We start from the raw sequence: 20844 nt of genomic DNA, 5'->3' as shown, positions 1-20844 counted from the left end.
AATGAAGAAATAAAACATATGATGTGTTTTTATCCTTATATTTATATTTGAAATTATATTAGAATTACCATTATAGAGTCAAGACAACTATATTATGGAATTAGGAAAATCTACAGTGAGGATTTGGTGAAGTTGCAAATAGAGGTTAACATCTGGTGAGAAAGCTCCTAGACATAAACAAATTGTAAAAATGTTATTTTTTGAGGGAATAGCTAAATGTCCAAAGAGACTGTGTTATAGAAGAAGCATTTTGTTACTACAGCTGGAGAGTGAGACAGAGAACATGTTTTCAAAGACAATTCCCAAAAGGAAACGCCTGGATGATCCAATCAGTGTTGAGAAATCCTTTTTAAAATTTTTTTTTAAGTAGGATCTTGTTATAATGTAATTTAACATTTATAAAGATCAAATTTCCAGCCCTATGGAAGATGACACAGATGGGAAGGGAAGTCTAATTTGGGTCATAAAAACCAACTAGGAGTTTTTTCTAATATTCATGATAAAACCTAATGAAGATTCAGACATAAGAATTGAAGCAGAAAAAGATGCCTGCTATATTGGAGTAATTGCATAGTTAAGTGTGAGTTCAAGTTTTCTTATTTATTAATTTAACAAATTAGTGAGCTCCTACACTATGCCAGACATGTTTTTAAACATTAGATTACAATTTGAAAAGAAAAAATCCAAAGCATTATAGAACTTATATTTTACTGGGAATGCATACACTGTGATGGTGTATTCCAGGCAGAGGAAATTAAAATTGCAAAAGCACTGAAACTAATATGTTTTAAATACATCAAAGAGGCCAAAGCTACAATACAGGAATGAAAAAGGGAAAAGATATTTGGAAATACCTTTTAAAATCACCTACTAATTGGTGTATCAGCATTGCATAGGCATTGGATGTCTAGAAGTAAACAAACATAACCCTTTTTTGACAATAGCTTGGAGAACTTACTATACTGGGGAAGGGGTATGAACCAATGTAAATAAGAGAAATGTCTGTAGGTGTGAAGAAGAAGAAGCAGTCAAGTTTAACATCTGCAGTGGTTTCTTGGTAAAGCCAGCTAGTTCTATAACAATGCCGTTAACCTAGATTAAAAAAATCACAAGCAAAGCAGTTATTGGAGAGGCATGATGGAAAAATGGCAGTTATAAGTGTTGCTTTTTTAAAGAATTTGCCATACTATGGAACTACTAAAAGCTGTCAGTGCAAACTAAAATTTTAGAGAAAATGATACATTGTCAATATTTTAATGATAGAATATGATTAGAGTAAGTGAGGTGCACAGTCTTATTGAAGGTTAAAAAGGAAGATCAATATTATGTTGAGGAGGGCTTCCTTGGTGGCGCAGTGGTTGAGAGTCCGCTTGCCGATGCAGGGGACATGGGTTCGTGCCCTGGTCTGGGAAGATCCCACACGCCGCGGAGTGGCTAGGCCCGTGAGCCATGGCCATTGAGCCTGCGTGTCCGGAGCCTGTGCTCTGAAACGGGAGAGGCCACAACAGTGAGAGGCCCGTGTACTGCCAAAAAAAAAAAAAAAAATATATATATATATATATATATATATATATATATATATATATATATATATATATATGTATATATGTATATATATATAATATATATATATGTATGTATATGTATATATATATATATATGGTGTTGAGGAACCAGAGAAATTTTCCTGGAGTATACCACCTGACATAACACCTCAAGAATGGGTAGGATTTTCGCAGAAGTAAGGTTTGTTGTTAGGGAGAAAATTCTGTTACTGAAGCAGAAGGCAAAGCAAAGACACAATCAAGGAAATTTAAAAAGTGTAAGAGAAGGGCTGTTTTAGAAACAACCAATGGTTATAATTTTCTTATGCATAGGATATAAATAAGTAGAATTAACATTATCTTACAAATGTATTCATTCAACTGGGGGAGTAAATTTCTTATTCATTCAATCATCTTATATTTTCACCTAGTCTGCATGGTATCAATGATAATGCAAAGGTGAATTGAGATAAGCGGTGAACAAGATAGGAATGAGGGTTCTGTTTCTAACACTGAGGGCAAAGAGATTGTGTTTGTGTATAAAATGAAGAAAATCTGGCTCAAACATCAATAGACTGAGTAATCGTGCATTGGACTAAACAATTCTCTACATAAAGCATCCTGTATTTCTTCAGGATGAATCTTGACCCAACAGTTTTATAGTAGCTCAGAAAGAATAAGTTTCTTAATAAAAGGCACATATTGACTCAAAGGAGGAAATATCATGCAAGGACCAGGTTAGACTGCAGTACTGGCATAGAAATATATAGACTTCATAGATCACTAATGCATATCAGTCTGCTTGGTTGAGGTTTAAGGAATAGGCTTTTTAATTAGTTGTGATTTGCTATGGTTTGTATGGTGAATATCTTCATATACTGACAAACTGGGAGAGGGGTATCAACCATCAGAGGAAAAAAACATATGCCCACAGAATATGAGGAAGAATATGAGTGAATAGCTATACATGTAATAGTATCTTGCTAGGTACAAGTAGGTGTATACTAATACCATTAATCTGGATAAAAGTTTTGTGAATGAAGATTTTGGTGGTACAGGGTAAGAAGAAGGGAGAGCAATAATCAGTAATCTTATATACATATAGAATTTACTATTCCTAGGAGAGTTCTAATGGAGCATATAAGTGAGAACTCAGAGAAATAGTCATAAGGTAAACATTGACATTGATGCATACAGAAGACATTCATTTCATTTCTGTCTTCTGAAGCAAAGGGCAGAGAAAATGCCTTTGAATTTGCATTTCCTTCTGGCTGAACACTGTATCACAGTCAATGTTTATTTAACTCCATCCTTATTTTATTACTATCTCTATGTCACTTCCTCAAAGAAATCTTCACTCAAAAACCTATCTAAAATAATCACTTGTCAGGAATTTGCCATGCGCTAATTTTCCTCATACTGCACTTAGCACTTCCTGGGATTACATTGTGTATGCTATTTGTCTGAGGCTATTAATCTGAAATATTTTAATAATAATTTTGGAAACAGGGCAGATGGACTAGATAGCAGTTATGATCTCATCCTAGCCAGAGCTACAATTATAAAAATTGATTGCTACTAATTTTACACTATAAAGTTACTGTTAAGAAGCAAAATATTCTTTGCCGATTTTAATAATCAGAAGGACAAAAGTTCCTTAGTTCAATTATAAATCATAAAATTCTAATGTGAAATTGTGCTCCTCCTTTGTGCTTTCTATATCTGTGACTGTGAATTTATTTTGGTGACCATCAAGGCAGAAAATGACTTCATCTTTTCCTTTGTTTTCTGATTGCAAATAATTAGATTCTACAGAATACCTGAAGACTGTAGCTTATGTAGTTGTTGACCAAAGTGGCACAGATGTTTAGACCATGTGGCACTCTGTGTGGTTTGTTTGCTGTCACACCTTTGGTTAGATAAATCCAACCTTTTGTCATTTAACCATTACTGAGGGAAAAGGAGATTAATGTTCTAGTTTGAACTTCTCCTGGTCACAAAATATGTCTAATACCTGCTTTTCTTCCATTGTAAACTTTCATTTTCCACTGAATATTTCTTACATTTAGTAATAAGAAATATTTATAAGAAACCATATATAATTTTTCAGTTTTTTATTGTCTTACTCAGAGTTTTTAATGAGGTCTAACATTGGATTAACAAGCCTTTACAGTGAGAAGCTTTACAAGAGAAATTTAACTAGTATCTCAGGTGTCCAGGGATAATACACAACAGCTAAAACATTTAGGTAATTACAGTGACAGAGAAGTGAGCTGAGGCAGTTTGTCAGACCAAGAAATAATAGATCTAACTAAATTGAACTCTCTGAATAATAATAATAAAAAAAGAAACATCTCAGGCACAGAGAGAAATTTTAAGCCAGTCCTGAGGCACTGGCAATATCTCATTATAATAGAAGGCCCTAAGTAGAATGATTTAAATGCGCTGAATGTAAAACTTTTGCTAATTTATAAAAATAGTTTGAGTTTTAAAATATCTTTATCATAATATTGGAATATTTAAATATAAACAGATTTTAAGCTTTTCTCTATTTTTGCCAATTAAAAAAAAGCATAATTAGAGCAGATTTATTTTCCACCAACAAATGAAGTGATGGCCATAGGTGATTTAAGTATAATGATTATTGAGGAAAATTATCCATAATAATATAAGGGAGGATTTACTTTAATATTTTATACATACTAGGAAGAGAGAGCAGATAGTTTTTGTGTTTATTTACATAATTTGAAGCTTATACCACCTAAATAATTGTTTTATATTCCACTTACTATAGTTCAAATGCATCTTACTGTAAATACTTCTAAAACAAAATATATTTATTGATATTTAGATATATAAGTTTAGACTTTTTATCTACAAAAATGTTCTGTCTCAAATTTAAAATGACATTGTTTTCAAAAAATCATGTAGAAAATTTGCTATTAATTCATTAAATGTTTTTAGTAAATCATTTCTTCCTCTTCCCAATAGATTTGAAAAATCAAAAGTCATTAAATACTTTCAATTATTTGAGTCTCTTTGGCTTTGTACATTTTTAACAGTTAGAAGAATGGGGAAATATACTTTCAGTATTTGTATAATGTGGCATATACTATATATTACTTCATCTTTACAGACAAATAATCAGAAAAGGGTAACACCGAAGCTTCTTATTGTAATAATTCATTCCATTAGATTTGTATCTAGTAGCTTTGACTGCAAAAACACTGAGTATTTATCACTTTTATAGCTATGTTTAAGAACCTGTCAGCCAAAGTAAGAGAATCTGATGGACCCCTCACTACAGAAAGAAGTGATTACTGGAAATGCAATCTCTAATGTTTCAAAGTGTATTGATTTGAATTTAGTGTCAATAATTTTTGCCCTAAAACTGGATACATGGACTCATTAAAATGCATAATTAGGAGTAGAACTTGAAGGCTTACTACCATTTAAAGGCAACGTGTTCAGGTGGAACACTGCCATTCATCCAATTTACCTCTTGGTAAAATTACCTAACTAATTCTTTGGACCTCAGAATAGAAAAGCCCTGGGGAATGAACAAAGATCACATAGTCTATACAAAGAACTTACTTTATATAACCTTATGTGTAATGAATGACTGAAAATAACAAAGTTATTTTTATTAAGATCTCATATAAATTGCTTGTCTTTCCTTTACCTCCACAATTCACATTTAGTTGCAAATTCTGCAGGAAGAACTGAATGCCCATTCATTACATACCATATCATTTATAATAAAATATGTAGGGCCACTATTTGTGTCACATGGACTTGAGTGTGTTCTGTTGTGCACAAGCAGATGAGAATTCAAGGAGATTTTAGATATTATCTTCCTGGGTTTATAAATATGAAATTACTCTGGGCATGTGTGTAGAGTCAAAAAAAACCAGGGTTTTATGGCATATGGACTTTCCAGATCTCAGTTGAACCTGGCAAATGTGACCTAGTTTCATTGATGAAAAAATTTAATATACTATTGAGTATATAAACTAGATGTAAAATGACAAGGATAATATAAAATCCCTTCTTACATAATAGCTCATCAGTTTTATACTACCTCAGTCACCAAAATAATAATTAATATACTTATATTGATTGATTAAAAGATAATGACCTTGTAGTTTATTTTACAGGTATTGCCTAAATGAGAAGTAAAAATGAACAATTTTACATCTTCCAGTTCAAGATGTTAAACTGAGCACACCAATGAGACTCATCTTACTAGCAGGATCTCATTTAAATTATCTTACATGGGCTTTCTTGGAAGATGGCGGAAGAGTAAGACGTGGAGATCACCTTCCTCCCCACAGATATATCAGAAATTCATCTACACGTGGAACAACTCCTACAGAACACCTACTGAACGCTGACAGAAGACCTCAGACCCCCCAAAAGGCAAGAAACTCCCCACATACATGGATAGGGCAAAAGAAAAAAAGAATAAACAGAGACAATAGGATAGGGACGGGACCTGCACCAGTGTGAGGGAGCCGTGAAGGAGGGAAGGTTTCTACACACTACAAGCCCCTTCGCGGGCGGAGACTGCAGGTGGCAGAGGGGGAAAGCTTCGGAGTAGCGGAGGAGAGCACAGCAACAGGGGTGTGGAGGGCAAAGCGGAGAGATTCTGGCACAGAGGACCGGTGGCCTCAGGCACACACCAGCCTGAGAGGCTTGTCTTCTCGGCCGCCGGGGCGGGCGGGGCTGGGAGCTGAGGCTCGGGTATCGGCTTTCAGTCGGAGCGCAGGGAGAGAACTGGGGCTGGCGGCAGGAAGAGAGCCTGAAGGGGTTAGTGCACCACGGCTAGCCCGGAGGGAGTCCGGGGAAAGGGTCTGGAGCTGCGAAGAGGCAAGAGACTTTTTTCCCTTTTGTTTCCTGGTGCACAAGGAGAGGGCATTAACAGGGCTGCTTGGGGAAGCACCGGAGACAGGCGCGAGCCGCGGGTAAGGCGCGGACCTCGGAGACGGGCGTGGGACACTGGGGCCGCCGCCGCCGCCGCCGCCGCGGGGCCTGTGTGCGAGCGCGGGTCATGTCCGCCCCCACCTTCTGGGGGGCCTGTGCACCCCACCACTGCCGGGGTCCCGGGACCCGGGGACGGCTTTCCCGGGAAAGCACATGGAGAGCCAGGGGCTGCTGCAACATCACGCCGGCCTCTGCCGCCGCAGGCCTGCCCCACACTGAGCGCCCCTCCCTGCCCTCTGCCTGAGTTAGCCAGAGCCCCCGAATCAGCGGCTCCTTTAAACCCGTACTGTCTGAGCAAAGAATGGACGCCCTCTGGCGACCTACGTGCAGAGGCGGGGCCAGGTCCAAGGCTGAGACCCGGGAGCTGTGAGAGCAGAGACAGGGAAATCTCTCTGTGCAGCCTCAGAGGCAGCGGATTAAAGATCCAGGGTCCATTTGATGTGCCCTGCGTCTGTGGAGTGCATGAATGGACAGTGAATCATCCCAAATTGAGGAAGTGGACGTTGAGGACAAGATTTAAGACTTTCCCCCCTTTTCCTCTTTTTACAACGAATTATCCCAAATTAAGGAGGTGGACTTAGAGAGCAAGATTTCAGACTTCTTGCCCTTTTCCTCTTTTTACAATGAATTATCCCAAATTGAGGAGGCAGACTTGGAGAGCAAGATTTTTAATTTTTCCCCCTGCTCTCTTTTTGTGAATGTGTATGTGTAATCTTCTGTGTAAGATTCTCTCTGTATAGCTTTGCTTCCACCATATGTCCCAGGGTTCTATCGGTCCGTTTTTTTTTTCCAATAATTACTTTCTAATTTTAATAACGCTACTATATTTCATACTTTATTCTATTTTACTTTACCTGCTCTTTCTTTTTTTCCTACCTTCCCTTCCTACCTCCCTCCCTCCGCTCCTCCTTTCCCTCTTTCTTTTTCTTACCTCCCTCGCTCCCTCCCAACATTCTTCTTTCCACTTTCTTTTGCTTTCCTTCCTCCCTCCCTCCCTCCTGTCTTTCTTTCTTTCTTTCCTCCCTCCCTCCCTCCCTTCTTCCATTCACTCTTCCTTTTGCTTTCATTCCTCCCTCCCTCCCTCCTTTTTTTCCTTCTCTCATTCCATCCTTCCTCCTTCCCTCCCTCCCTCCTTCCTTCCTTCCTTCCTTCCTTCCTTCCTTCCTTTCTTCCCTTCTTCCTTTCTTTCCCTCTCTCTTTCTATCTTCTACTAATTCTTTCTTTCTGCTCTTTCTCCCTGTTATTCTGAGCTGGGTGAATGAAAGGCTCTTGGTGCTGCATCCAGGAGTCAGTGCTGTGCCTCTGAAGTGGGAGAGCCAACTTCAGGACACGCGTCCACAACAGACCTCCCAGCTCCACATAATATCAAGCAGCGAAAATCTCCCAGAGATCTCCATCTCAACACCAGCACCCAGCTTCAGTCAACGACCAGCAAGCTACAGTGCTGGTCACCCTATGCCAAGCAACCAGCAAGGCAGGAACACAACCCCACCCATTAGCAGAGAGGCTACCTAAAAACATAATAAGGCCATAGGCACCTCAAAACACACCATCAGACGTGGACCTGTCCACCAGAAAGACAAGATCGAGCCTCAACCACCAGAACACAGGCATTAGTCCCCCCCACCAGGAAGCCTACACAACCTACTGAAACAACCTTAGCCACTGGGGAGAGACACGAAAAACAACGGGAACTACGAATCTGCAGCCTGCAAAAAGGAGACCCCAAACACAGTAACATAAGCAAAATGAGAAGACAGAAAAACACACAGCAGGTGAAGGAGCAAGATAAAAACCTACCAGACCTAACAAATGAAGAGGAAATAGGCAGGCTACCTGAAAAAGAATTCAGAATAATGATAGTAAAGCTGATCCAAGATTCTATTTCCAAGATCCATAATCTTGGAAATAGAATAGACAAAATGCAAGAAAGAGTTAACAAGGACTAGAAGAACTAAAGATGAATCAAGCATCAATTAAAAACACAATAAATGAAATGAAAGATACTCTAGATGGGATCAATAGCAGAATAACTGAGGCAGAAGAACGGATAAGTGAGGAGGAAGATAAAATAGTGGAAATAACTGCTGCAGAGCAAAATAAAGAAAAAAGAATGAAAAGAACAGAGGACAGTCTCAGAGACCTCTGGGACAACATTAAACGCACCAACATTCGAATTATAGGGGTTCCAGAAGAAGAAGAGAAAAAGAAAGGGACTGAGAAAATATTTGAAGAGATTATAGATGAAAACTTCCCCAATATGGGAAAGGAAATAGTTAATAAAGTCCAGGAGGCACAGAGAGTCCCATACAGAATAAATCCAAGGAGAAATTCGCCAAGACACATATTAATCAAACTGTCAAAAATTAAACACAAAGAAATCATATTAAAAGCAGCAAGGGAAAAACCACAAATAACACACAAGGGAATCCCCATCAGGTTAATAGCTGATCTCTCAGCAGAAACTCTACAAGCCAGAAGGGAGTGGCAGAACATAATGAAAGTGATGAAGGAGAGAAACCTGCAACCAAGATTACTCTACACAACAAGGATCTCATTCAGATTTGATGGAGAAATTAAAACGTTTACAGACAAGCAAAAGCTGATAGAGTTCAGCACCACCAAACCAGCTTTACAACAAATGCTAAAGGAACTTCTCTAGGCAAGAAACACAACAGAAGGAATATACCTACAATAACGAACCCAAAGCAATTAAGGAAATGGGAATAGAAACATACATATTAATAATTACCTTAAATGTAAATGGACTAAATGCTCCCACCAAAAGACACAGATTGGCTGAATGGATACAAAAACAAGACCCATATCTATGCTGTCTACAAGAGAACCACTTCAAACCTAGAGACACATACAGATTGAAAGTAAGGGGATGGAAAAAGATATTCCATGCAAATGGAAATCAAAAGAAAGCTGGAGTAGCAATTCTTATATCAGACAAAATAGACTTTAAAATAAAGACTATTAGAAGAGACAAAGAAGGACACTACATAACAATAAAGGGATTGATCCAAGAAGAAGATATAACAATTGTAAATATTTATGCACCCAACATAGGAGCACCTCAATACATAAGGCAAATACTAACAGCCATAAAAGGGGAAATCGACAGTAACACAATCATAGTAGGGGACTTTAACACCCCACTTTCACCAATGGACAGATCATCCAAAATGAAAATAAATAAGGAAACACAAGCTTTAAATGATACATTAAACAAGATGGACATAGTTGATACTTATAGGACATTCCATCCAAAAACAACAGAATACACATTTTTCTCAAGTGCTCATGGAACATTCTCCAGGATAGATCATATCTTGGGTCACAAATCAAGCCTTGGTAAATTTAAGAAAATTGAAATTGTATCAAGTATCTTTTCCGACCACAATGCTATGAGACTAGACATCAATTACAGGAAAAGATCTGTGAAAAATACAAACACATGGAGGCTAAACAATACACTACTCAATAACGAAGTGATCACTGAAGAAATCAAAGAGGAAATTAAAAAATACCTAGAAACAAATGACAATGGAGACACGACGACCCAAAACCTATGGGACGCAGCAAAAGCAGTTCTAAGGGGGAAGTTTATAGCAATACAATCCCACCTTAAGAAACAGGAAACATTTCGAGTAAACAACCTGACCCTGCACCTAAAACAATTAGAGAAAGAAGAACAAAAACCCCCCAAAGTTAGCAGAAGGAAAGAAATCATAAAGATCAGATCAGAAATAAATGAAAAAGAAATGAAGGAAATGATAGCAAAGATCAACCAAACTAAAAGCTGGTTCTTTGAGAAGATAAACAAAATTGAGAAACCATTAGCCAGACTCATCAAAAAAAGAAGGGAGAAGACTCAAATCAATAGAATTAGAAATGAAAAAGGAGAAGTAACAACTGACACTGCAGAAATACAAAAGATCATGAGAGATTACTATAAGCAACTCTATGCCAATAAAATGGACAACCTGGAAGAAATGGACAAATTCTTAGAAATGCACAACCTGCCAAGACTGAATCAGGAAGAAATAGAAAATATGAGTAGACCAATCACAAGCACTGAAATTGAAACTGTGATTAAAAATCTTCCATCAAACAAAAACCCAGGACCAGATGGCTTCACAGGCGAATTCTATCAAACATTTAAAGAAGAGCTAACACCCATCCTTCTCCAAGTCTTCCAAACAATAGCAGAGGAAGGAACACTCCCAAACTCATTCTACGAGGCCACCATCACCTTGATACCAAAACGAGGCAAGGATGTCACAAAGAAAGAAAACTACAGGCCAATATCACTGATGAACATAGATGCAAAAATCCTCAACAAAATACTAGCAAACAGAATCCAACAGCACATTAAAAGGATCATACACCATGATCAAGTGGGGTTTATTCCAGGAATGCAAGGATTCTTCAATATATGCAAATCAATCAATGTGATACACCATATTAACCAGTTGAAGGAGAAAAACCATATGATCATCTCAATAGATGCAGAGAAAGCTTTTGACAAAATTCAACACCCATTTATGATAAAAACCCTGCAGAAAGTAGGCATAGAGGGAACTTTCCTCAACATAATAAAGGCCATATATGACAAACCCACAGCCAACATTGTCCTCAATGGTGAAAAACTGAAACCATTTCCACTAAGATCAGGAACAAGACAAGGCTGCCCACTCTCACCACTCTTATTCAACCTAGTTTTGGAAGTTTTAGCCACAGCAATCAGAGAAGAAAAGGAAATAAATGGAATCCAAATTGGAAAAGAAGAAGTAATGCTGTCACTGTTTGCAGATGACATGATACTATACATAGAGAATCTTAAAGATGCTACCAGCAAACTACTAGAGCTAATCAATGAATTTGAAAAGTAGCAGGATACAAAATTAATACACAGAAATCTCTGGCATTGCTGTACACTAATGATGAAAAATCTGAAAGTGAAAGCAAGAAAACACTCCCATTTACCATTGCAACAAAAAGAATAAAATATCTAGGAATAAACCTACCTAAGGAGACAAAAGACCTGTATGCAGAAAATTATAAGACACTGATGAAAGAAATTAAAGATGATACAAATAGATGGAGAGATATACCATGCTCCTGGATTGGAAGAATCAATATTGTGAAAATGACTCTACTACCCAAAGCAATCTACAGATTCAATGCAATCCCTCTCAAACTACCACTGGCATTTTTCACAGAACTAGAACAAAAAATTTCAAAATTTGTTTGGAAAAACAAAAGACCCCGAATAGCCAAAGCAATCTTGAGAACGAAAAACGGAGCTGGAGGAATCATGCTCCCTGACTTCAGACTATACTACAAAGCTACAGTAATCAAGAGAGTGTGGTACTGGCATAAAAACAGAAAGATATATCAGTGGATCAGGATAGAAAGCCCAGAGATAAACCCACGCACATATGGCCAACTTATCTTTGATAAAGGAGGCAGGAATGTACAGTGGAGAAAGGACAGCCTCTTCAATAAGTGGTGCTGGGAAAACTGGACAGGGACATGTAAAAGTTTCCCTAACACCATACACAAAGATAAGCTCAAAATGGATTAAAGACCTAAATGTAAGGCCAGACACTATCAAACTCTTAGAGGAAAACGTAGGTAGAACACTCTATGACATAAATCACAGCAAGATCCTTTTGGACCCACCTCCTAGAGAAATGGAAATAAAAACAAAGATAAACAAATGAGACCTAATGAAACTTCAAAGCTTTTGCACAACAAAGGAAACCATAAACAAGACCAAAAGACAACCCTCAGAATGGGAGAAAATATTTGCAAATGAAGCAACTGACAAAAGATTAATCTCCAAAATTTATAAACAGCTCATGCAGCTCAATAGCAAAAAACAAACAACCCAATCCAAAAATGGGCAGAAGACTTAAATAGGCATTTCTCCAAAGAAGATATACAGACTGCCAACAAACACATGAAAGAATGCTCAACATCATTAATCATTAGAGAAATGCAAATCAAAGCTACAATGAGATATCATCTCACACCAGTCAGAATGGCCATCATCAAGAAATCTAGAAACAATAAATGCTGGAGAGGGTGTGGAGAAAAGGGAACACTCTTGCACTGCTGGTGGGAATGTGAATTGGTACAGCCACTATGGAGAACAGTATGGAGTTTCCTTAAAAAACTAAAAATAGAACTACCATATGACCCAGAAATCCCACTACTAGTCATATACCCTGAAAAAACCATAATTCAAAAAGAGACATGTACCAAAATGTTCATTGCAGCTCTATTCACAATAGCTCGGAGCTGGAAATCACCTAAGTGTCCATCATCAGATGAATGGATAAAGAAGATGTGGCTCATATATACAATGGAATATTACTCAGCCATAAAAAGAAACGAAACTGAGCTATTTGTAATGAGGTGGATAGACCTAGAGTCTGTCATACAGAGTGAAGTAAGTCAGAAAGAGAAAGACAAATACCGTATGCTAACACATATGTATGGAATTTAAGAAAAAAAAATGTCATGAAGAACCTAGGGGTAAAACGGGAATAAAGACACAGACCTACTTGAGAATGGATTTGAGGATATGGGGAGGGGGAAGGGTAAGCTGTGACAAAGCGAAAGAGAGGCATGGACATATATACACTACCAAACGTAAGGTAGATAAATAGTGGGAAGCAGCCGCAGAGCACAGGGAGATCAGCTCGGTGCTTTGTGACTGCCTGGATGGGTGGGATGGGGAGGGTGGGAGGGAGGGAGATGCATGAGGGAAGGGATGTGGGAACAGATGTATATGTATGACTGATTCACTTTGTTATAAAGCAGAAACTAATAAAAATAATTATGTTACATGTAAAAAGATTTAAATCTCTAGCATTCTAAAGAAAAGAAGAGGACATAAGTATTGAGAGATTTCAATACATTTACTAGAAGTCATTAAATAGATGGATAATTTATAAATCAAATAAAAACAGCGAGATGGAATATATGCAAAGAGAGCTTCATAGTAGGAACATATATCAGCACAATAACTGTATAGATTACAAACTTGTTATATCAAGTAGCAAATAAGAAGATTAGGCCAAAAAACAACACTTTTTAAAAAAGGAAAGAAAATAAAGCAAAAAGAGAGATATTGGATAACCTGAGCTAAATCTTTGTGGAACTGCAAAGCTCATAAATTAAGCAATAGAGGTATAAAAACGTTATCTGGAAATATAGTAATAACCACTAGATGATTAAACAAAAGAAAAAAGAAATAATTGAAAGGAGTTGGCTTTGGAAGTGGTGGGCATGGGGGTATGTACTGTACTATTTCACTTTTTAACACAATGGATATGCTACTTTCATAAAATTAACAATAATACAAACCCTGATCATATTTATGTCTTCTCATATGAACGCAGTCATTACTGGCATGACAAGTTCAGATAAATCTCATGGGAAAAATGGTGAATGCTATTTAAAAAAATGGATGAAAGTTAAAGGGGGCCTGAAATACCTTTTAAGATGTTGTGATTTACTATGAAATATTTCTTAATTGCTCGTGTTGGGAGATAATGAGTTATGTTTGTATAAAGAGTGTCCTGAACGATAGTTTTTTCACTTCAAATGAGAACCTTAAAGTATTACGTAACTGACCTAGATGGGAAACAGAATGACTTGGGAAATAAGTTTATTCTACACAACTTAAAAACAAAATCTTTGTGAATGGGTACCCACGTGGTCTACACTGTATATTTTTTCAATAGATATTGGCACACTTGTAAAATAATAACATTGTGTATAGAGACAGTTCAGTGAACAATTCGAGTTTCTGAGTGTTAATGAAAACTAACTAAATAAAAAAAAAATACTGCATGAAATTTGTATTGGCAATAACTGCTGGACAATTACAGATCTGCTTCTCTAGCCTGGCAAAAATAAGGTTCAATACAAATTCAATCCTTGAAATAATTATTGCAGAAATAAATATAAACAAAGTACTAATATCTTTGCTCACATCATTTTGGAGTAAAACCCTTAGAGTTGTCATCTGTGAATGTGAAAGACAACCATATTCATGAATGTGAAACAAAGATTAATCGTGCTCTTGGTTGGAATGGCATGCAAACTGTTTGTATCAGAAGGTGCAGACTGTAAGAATAGAAGGGAATGATAGCATGCCCTTAGATAGAGTAATAAAGAATGTCTATTGCTCTGATTTTATAGATGATGTCTTGCCTGCTCTATTCTGGGCTGTATATATGCCACCAGCCACAGTTGTATGAATCACAGCTGACTGATCAGCACTTCCCTTGAGCAGCAGTACAATCAGTATATCTGATTTTAATTCCAGGAAGACTTTGTTTCTAAAGATTCTAAGAAACTATACCATGTTTAGGATTATGTGCCAATCATATAGCTTTAGTGACTCAGCTAAGGAAAGTGGAAATTTAAATTTAAAATGATTTATATGACCTAAATATGAAAACCTTTGTCAAGAAGCTGCAAACTGAACTTTAATCTAAATGGTCTGAATTACAACTTTAATGGACATACAATACCAAAAGATATCACAAAATGAAGTAAGGAAAAAACTAGTCATATATTCTTTAAGCTTTTATTTTGTAGTTTGAATAAGTCATGAACAATTACAGGGCTTCTATATGTATTTCACATTGCTTTACATTTTTTATTAGAAAAGAAAAATCATTTAAGTATTTATTTATTTATTTTTTACAATAGTCCTCTATTCAGAATCTACTTAAACTTAAGAAACATTCATTTAGAACTTCCAGCTGCTCTGCATTCTCCAACATCTGGAAAGAGAAAATAACCTACAGGTCCTGAAACTAAATTAAGAAAAAATGGTAGTAAAACATAAACGGATTTTGTTACATTCTTCACCTTAAAATTAGCTAATTTGACTAAAATTATCATATCTTATAAAGGAAATCATCCATCTCATAGTTTCTTATTGATGTTTGGGTTATTTATATATGTTTATTTTAGTCTCAAAAATATTTTAAAAATTCAAATTTTTCTTTATAAAGAGAAAAATCAATATGAATGCCAAAATTTGTATTTATGATTCATTCAATTACCATTATTTTTAGGAAGACTGGGTTGAAAAAGTTATCTTTCTTTGCAAAAAAATTGTGATCTTAATCAAACTAAGTTATGTAAAAGCACATAATACCAAACCAGAAAAAAATGTCAGGGTAATACTGTAACATGAATTCAAATTTTTGTGAATATAAGTTGAAACATAGGAGAGTCTCTACTTCCCCTTTGCCAAATGTACACATGCACCTATGCAGAAAATTTTCTTTTGAACACTCAAGACAAATAATCTCAAAATTAATTCTCAAGGTCCCAGACTTGAAGTATAAAACCTAAGGCCATATCATATTGCCAGGGAATCAACTTAGAACTGGAATGGTACTGGCAATTATATCACTTATTATTTAGGGAAATAAGATTAAAGTAACTTGTTTATGGTCAGTTACAATGGGTATTAAGTAACCTCTGTAAAGAAGTCGCATATCTTCTAATTCATCCATTTATTTACATGTCCATCCATTCATCCATCCTTCCATCTCTCCTATTCATTATCTATCTGTTTCAAAATGCAATTTGAATCTTTTTTCCCAATAAAGTCTGTCTTTATAGCCCATAGAAAGGTTAAATTGAATTTCTATACCTCTCTATTTTTCACTTATCACTAATTACAATATACTACATTATAAATATTTGAGCATTTATATATATAAAGTGTTATCTTTTTCTAAGTCTCTCAAGGACCATATTCGTAGTGCCTTGTACAGTGTCTAGGAACCAGCAAACATGCAATAAGCATTATAAAAATAATAAACATGGTATGGCATCATGTACATAAATGCCAAAACATAAATAATATATATGCTCACAAGAACAGTTTTTGAATCTGGCTATATGAGTTTTAATAGGTAAATTAGGACAAGAGAAGGTCTCAAAAAATTACATAAAGTACAGAGGCAAGGTGGGAGCACAAAAAGCAAGAAAACAAAAGCTAAAAATAGTAATTTTAGTTTTAAAATATGCTCCAAATTTTGATTAAAATGTCTTAATGAAATGAAAATTTTGTTTAAAAAAGATTATTCATGAAAACAATTATGATTACTGGGGGGGAAAAAGAGCTAAGTTATCATAAAAGGATCTGAAAACATTTAGCACCACAATCCAGAGAAAATTTACTACTCACTGGTAATTTCTAGAAACTAATGAATTCAATTTCTAGAAAGCTTAACTGATTTTATATATATACTTAAATGTGAGATTTATCAGGTAACTTAACTGAACTCTTTTTCTTATCTAGGAAAGACCTGAGTTACATTGTTATCAAATTCTATGCCCCAGAAACAACACTTTTTCTCCAATAAACTCTAAGAAATTTAAAGGAAAAGATGTAGCTCTACTGCTTATGGTTAAGTGGGCACCAGCATAATTTTATGCCTCAAACAAGAGGTGAAACACAAATTTATGTTTCTAAAAACATAATGATTATTCCTTTTTTAGACATGCATTAATATTTGACTTCTACCCATTTTTACTTACTTTCATATTCGCAGGGAAAAAAGGAGAAATGTTTCATAAAGTTTGACTCTAGTGTAGAAAGTAACAATAGGTATGTAGTTACATTGTATGGATGGCGTCACTTCTCTAACTTTCAAAATTCAGTTCTGAATTTAAAGCATGGTCTTAAGCTTACTTGGTAGATGGTCTTAAGCAAGTTACAAACACATATTCCTCATTCTCTCTTCTGTAAATGGGGGTAACAATAGCATAATCCCTGTAAAGTCATGGTATGGACTAGATTCGTTAATTCATACCATGTACTCGGAACAGATTTGGGGAGATTGTATCCATTATTGTTGCTGCTGTTGCTGCTATTGTATTTCCACATTGCTTCACTCTGAGAAAAAGTCATTAAGTCCACTCTATTCAAAGGTCCTGCAGACATGTGACTACCTCACACTACCGAGCAAGATGTGCTCAAGTTCTTTACAAAACATACCAGTAGTAAGATTTATACCTAGACTCTTAGTTAACCCGCCTTAGGGAAATAAACAATCCTGGAGATATGCTACTACTAAATATCAGTAAAGAAAGACAGTTTCCTCTTATATTCAGAACCTTTTCTTTAACCTAGTTTATTGAATTACTAGACATAATGTCCATGATCTCAGGTTTCTCAATTATTACAGCTGTAATAATGGTAGACTCTACTTGATATTGTTCTTATAAGGATTAAATAAAATACATAATTGAAAAATATTTGACATATGGATATTTGATAAATATTCTTTTTCCTGTCTTTATTTGATTACATTGCTATGAAAGGTTTACTTGATTACATTTCTCTATCTTCATTACTTTGATTTTTACCAATTATATACCATTTGGGGGCAAAACTATTATATGCAATGAAAGTTTATCTAGTTAATGATGTCAAAGCACGCCTACCAAAGCCATTGGTTGCCTTAATCAAGAGAATGGCATGATTTTGCATTTTTAAAAATTGTTCTGGTTACATGAAAATTATATGAAAAGATGTTAAGATTAGATATGTTACAAGGTTGAACTGGGCATCTGTTTTTAAGATCTTGTGTGGAAAAGGGTTAAATTAATCGGACTGATTTTTCAAACCCTGCAATTCCACAGGTTTTTAGGACTGGTCTTTGACCAATTCCTGGGAGATAATGTCTAAGACATTCCTGATAAGAGTGGGGCTTTGGGACACAACATATAATATATGCTAATAATGTGATTTATGATGAATGCCTGTTTGAGTTCATCTGGAATCCTGGGTCCTCCCATATTAATTTGACCTTTAGAGGGGCTGGAGATGGAGTACCTAAGGTCATGTACCCAGGCACTACATCCCTATATGACTGATCCCCAATACAAATCCTGGAAACCAAGGTTTGGGTGAGCTTCTCTGGTGGACAACACTTTGTACATTATCACATATTGTTGCTGGGAGAATTAAGCATTGTCCATGAGACTCCACTGAAGAAGACAATTGGAATATTTTGCTTGGTTTCTTCTGAACTCTGCCCAATGCTCTTTTATTCCTTACTGATTTTAATCTGTATCTTTTCAATGCAAAAAGTCATAACCATGAGCAAATCAGTTCTTCCAGGTTCTCTGAGACCTTCTCACAAGTCGTCAAACTTGACAGTGTCCTGTGCATGCCATACAGATCACCAAATCACTTCCTTTGGAGAACTGTAATGTCCCCAGTTCCATGTCATTCTGGCTGGTCTGAGAATCATAAGGCCCACCTACCCTGATTACACATCTGGATCTAACACAAGATAGGCCATACAGCTGCTTTCTGTTGAGCAGAGAAATAGAAGCACTGGAAGTGTTTGGAATTTAATCACCTTGTGCTAAAAGTCCAGAGAGATGACCTCCAAGTCCTTCTGTTATTATGGTCCTGGTCTTCTCTGAGGCCATGTTTGCTAAGCTGTTCTTTCTTTTATTTGAGCTAACCCTTATATTTCTAACATTTCTTGTTATTGTTTGCTTTTATAAATAAAGGTACTCAAAATTAGTTGCATTTTTCTACCATAGAAAACAATAGCAGTAAATCAGGTCCTTGGTGGAAATATAAAATATGAAGGTCTATTTGAACATAAAGGTGAAAGCAATGGTGAGATTGGAGATTGATTTGATTTGGGTAGAGAGGACACATAAGGAGTCAAGAAAGTTGTAGAGGCTTTTCCCTCGTGTACTTTTTTTTTTTTTTTTTTTTTTTTTTGCGGTACGTGGGCCTCTCACTGTTGTGGCCTCTCCCGTTGCGGAGCACAGGCTCCGGACACGCAGGCTCAGCAGCCATGGCTCACGGGCGCAGCCGCTCTGCAGCATGTGGGATCTTCCCAGACTGGGGCATGAACCCATGTCCCCTGCATCGGCAGGCAGACTGTCAACCACTGTGCCACCAGGGAAGCCCCCCTCGTGTACTTTTATGCAGAGATTTATCATCTCCTGAACTATATAACATAAGAGGAAAATTACCATTAAAAATGGTGGCGTGAGGAATATCAGACTGCTATATATACAAAGTCTGTCCTCTTTTTCTTGATGGGAAAACACTGAACCACAAGGATTCTTTCTTTTCCTCCTTTTTTTTTTCCTTATTTTTCCTATGTACATCCCACCATTTAACAGCTCATGGTAGGTATGGCTGAGTTCCTGCAAATATCATTGCATGTAATAAGAGTTCTTATTCAAAATATAGAATGTATTATGGTACTCAATGATGTCATCTATATTATTTCACTTATAATAATGGAAAGGTAATGATAAGAAGGATTATTAAGTCAAGTGAAATATTAAGATGAAGTTAAGTAAAATAATGATTGTGATATAGTATTAGGGGTATAAATAATGTATTGTTTCACAATTTTTACTGTAAAATGAGTATAAAAGAGTATTGTTGCACTTATACTCCTGGGAGCCTGAAACTGTGGTACGGAAAAACATTTTTGAGAAAAAGCTAAGAAAAAGTAGGTATCTACATAAATGCTGATAGTAAAATATTGCAGTCAAAATAAATTACATCAGAGCACTTCCAATTAGGTATTTTTAAAGAGGTTTATGGAGATATAATCCACTTATCATGCAATTCACCCAGTTAAAATGTGCAATTCAGTGTTTTTAAGTATGTTCAAAGATTTGTGGAGCCATCAATACAATTTATTTTTATAACATTCCCATCGCACTGAAGAGATTTTTTACCCATTAGGAGTCAGTCTCATTTCCCTACAACCCCGACAGTCCTATACAATGCTTAATCTACCATTTATTTCCTCTATAATTTACCAATTATGGGTTATTAATATAAGTACAATTATATAATAATTGGTCTTTTGTGACTGGCCTCTTATATTTGAGATCCATTCATGTTGTAGCATGTATCAGTACTTCACCTTATTTTATTGCTGAATAATATTTAATTTTATGAACATACTACATATTTTAAATCCATTTATCACATGATGGATATTTATATTGTTTCCAGGTTTTTGTTACTATGAATAATGCTGCTATGAAAATATGCATACACTTTTTTGTAGACATGCTTTCATTTCTCTTGATATACACCTAGGAGTGAAATTTCTAGGTTACAGGGTAACTCTATGCCTAACCTTTTAAACAACAGCCAAGTTATTTCTGAAAGTAGCTGAACCATCTGACATTCACACCAGTAATATGTGAGGGGTCCAAATCCTCCACATCATTATCATTGCTTACTGTTACCTGTCTCTCTTTA

This window comes from Mesoplodon densirostris, chromosome 3 (genome assembly GCF_025265405.1).
Source record: "Mesoplodon densirostris isolate mMesDen1 chromosome 3, mMesDen1 primary haplotype, whole genome shotgun sequence".
Lineage (NCBI taxonomy): Eukaryota > Metazoa > Chordata > Mammalia > Artiodactyla > Ziphiidae > Mesoplodon > Mesoplodon densirostris.
This window is presented reverse-complemented; position numbering follows the sequence as displayed.